Here is a 3,165-nt window from a genome sequence, read left to right as displayed (position 1 = left end):
AACAGTGGAGGTAGAAATAGTGGTACTTTTGGTAGCAACAGGTTAACACTAACACTAGTAGTATTAGTTGCAGTAGTGATCGTAGTAGTATCAGTATCAGCAGCATGAGTTGTAGTAATGGCAGTAGTAAGGGGGCAGGTGGGAGCGGGCGGGTTTGAGATGTCCCAGCTTCCCGGCGGCACCTGAACGCACCAGAGGACCTGCAGACTCGTCAGATCGATGTGAGAGAAGAAGAAGAGGAAGGCAAGCCGGGCGGGACGTTTCCTGTGATGGACTCTGAGTCTCTGCAGAGGCTTTTCACCTCCAGAGGGAAACCAGCAGGAACCTACGGCGGCCTGGGAGGGACAAAACACCACTGAGCCGTGTGAGCGCTCCAGCAGTGTGTGAGCGTGAGACGAAGCACAGGAGCCCAAACCAGAGAGAAATGTGGGGTGTGTGTGTGTGTGTGTGTGTGTGTGTGTGTCGCTGCAGTGCTGACAGAGAGACAGATAACAGTTCAAATTGTTCATATTTCTATTTTTTTTTTATAATCCTTGTTTATAGTGTTTATATTGCTTACTGCTATTTATCATGTGTTTACTGTATATTTCTTCTAAATTTGCACATTGACCTACCTCTATGCACATTTTATACACCCATGCACACGTTTTTTTCTGTTTTTTTTTTTTTTTTTGCACATTGCTTTTTGCACACTGGGTTGTACTTAGATCTTATTCTGTTGTACTTAGATCTTATTCTTTATTTTTTCATCTTTTTTTATTGATTTATTTAATCTGTAATCTGTGGATACTGCTGAAAAACTGCGAATTTCCTGCAGGATGAATAAAGTATCTATCTATCTATCTATCTATCTATCTATCTATCTATCTATCTATCTATCTATCTAACAGTGATTCAGTGTTCATACACAAAATATTTCAAACCTAGTAATTTATCTTACATTATTTAACCAATTAATGACCTAACTAAATACTACTACTACGGTGGCTCTTATAATTTTATAGTTTCCTAGGTACATGATTTATTATTTTTATCTGTATTTGTTTTATTGTTATTTTACAGATGTTTCTATACATTATATTCTACATTTTATTTTATTGTTTTTATATTGTTTTTATATATTTTTTCAGTATCTTATTCTTGAGTTTTTTTTTTATTATTGCTGTATTTTATTATTGTTTTAAATCTTCTTATCACTCTTTTGTCTGATTATTTTTATTTTTGGAATTCTTGATTTTTTTTTTTTAACCAACCATATTTTATGAGTGTGCTTCGGTCTCCTAGTCCTTTACTTCTTATTTTCTGTTTATTTGTCAATCCAGATGTGAAGCACTTTGAATGTCATGTATTTGTTTGAAAGGTGCTATGTAAATAAAGTTTGACTGATACCACTGCTACTGCTACTGCTACTAATAATAATAATAATATTCAGAATCAGAGTGAGAAATGCTTATTGACCCTCGAGGGGAACGTGTTCAAACTCTCAAGAGAAGAATTACATTTTAAGCATCAGAAAAAAGAAGTAGAAAAACATGGGAAATAGAAATTTGTAAGAAAAAAAGTATGCGCTTTATGATCATTATGTATAAATGTGTGCATTAATCCTATGAAAAAATAAAAATAAATCATATTAATAACACCCATAATAATAACACAGCTCTCATTTAATTTTCATAATATTCCCTCAGTTAATTAATAAGTGAACTGAATTGTTATTATCATTATCATTATTATTATTATTATTAGTAGTAGTAGTAGTAGTAGTAGTAGTAGTAGTACTATTATTACTATTAGTACTACTAATACTATTATTATTATTATTATTATTACTATTACTATTATTATTATAAAATATAATAATAATATAAAATATAACTATAAAATATAATATAAAAGTTATATAAAATATAAAATATTACTAATAACTATATTATAATATAGTATTTGTAATATTGTTAAAGCTAACTGAGCGGAGCGGCTGTGGCAGAGAGAGGCAGCCTCTCAGCCCAGGAGAGAGAATTCAATTCATAACGTTTGGATATTGGGAAAGTGGGCGTGGCCAGACGCTGGCGGGGCGGCCCTGATTGGCTGCGCGGCTCGCTATGCTAATGAGAAGGGCGTGGCCTGGAGCCGGAGACTTCTGCTGCCGCTGCGAGTCGCCTCATTGTGTCGTTTGGACTCGGACTGGAAACACACACTCACACTCTCACACACACACTCACACACACACACACGCGCTGTCTGTCTCTCGCAGTCTCACACGCGCACACACAGACAGATACAGGGGCGCGCGCGCGCTCAACGCAGTGGGAATTATAATTGTAACCGGGCTGATATCGACTTGGATGAGGGATTTTCCTGCTGCTTTGGTCCCGTTTATTCCCTGGGAATAATCGCAGTTTGTGGATTATGTGACTGGGTGCGTTTGATTTTGACTCCCGCCTGCAGCTGAGTCCGGTTTGGTGTTTAATTTTTTATTTTTTTGGGGAGGAATGAATCAGATCTGGACACAAGGTGAGTTATTCCTCCTCCCATGCCTCTCTCTCTCTCTCTCTCTCTCTCTCTCTATCTCTCTCTGTCTCTCTCTCTCTCTTTCGCTCTCTCGCTGTCTCTGCTTTCCTGCAGACCTGGAGGTCCGCTCTCTCTCTCTCTCTCTCTCTCTCTCTCTCTCTCTCTCTCTCTCTCTCTCTCTCTCTCTCTCTCTCTCTCTCTGTTGGGTGTGTATCAGTTGTTTTAATGCAGCAGGGGCACATCATCAGATATTGCATGTAGTTGCTGTGTAACGCGCCCCAGCAGGACTCTTTTGCCTTCCCCGGTGCGCGCGTGCACGTGTGAGCGCGTGTGCGTGCGTGCCTGTCAGGGGCGTATGCGTGTGTGTGTGTGTGTGTGTGTGTCTCAGGGGAGTGTGTGTCCATGGCTAGGTAAACATTGCACGGGCTGGATTGTGCGTTTCTCTGTGCGTCAGGGGAGTGTGTGTGCTGCTTGTGCGTACGTCAGGAACGCGTGTGTGTGTGTGTGTGTGTGTGTGTGTGTGTGTGTGTGTGTGTGTGTGTGTGTGTGTGTGTGTCCGCGCGCGCACGCGTGCGGGCTCAGGTTTTCACAGGTTTGACTGATGGCTGTCAATCACCTGGGCAACAGCAGGAACAACAACAGGAGCAGGAAGGA

At 40.1% G+C, this 3,165-nt stretch overlaps 1 protein-coding gene across 1 annotated transcript in view; it reads left to right on the top strand.

Moving 5' to 3' along the window:
- Positions 1-2,246: 2,246 nt before the first annotated feature.
- LOC115367767 (semaphorin-6D-like) overlaps positions 2,247-3,165 on the top strand; it is a 205,904-nt gene continuing 204,985 nt past the window's right edge. The window contains exon 1 of the mRNA XM_030063679.1: positions 2,247-2,518. The gene's annotated coding sequence lies outside the window, so the exon portion shown is untranslated. The remainder of the gene's footprint in view (positions 2,519-3,165) is intronic.

This window comes from Myripristis murdjan, chromosome 11 (genome assembly GCF_902150065.1).
Source record: "Myripristis murdjan chromosome 11, fMyrMur1.1, whole genome shotgun sequence".
In the NCBI taxonomy this organism is placed as follows: Eukaryota; Metazoa; Chordata; class Actinopteri; order Holocentriformes; family Holocentridae; genus Myripristis; species Myripristis murdjan.
The sequence above is the reverse complement of the archived record's forward strand: the minus strand, read 5'-3'. Positions and strand labels throughout refer to the sequence as shown.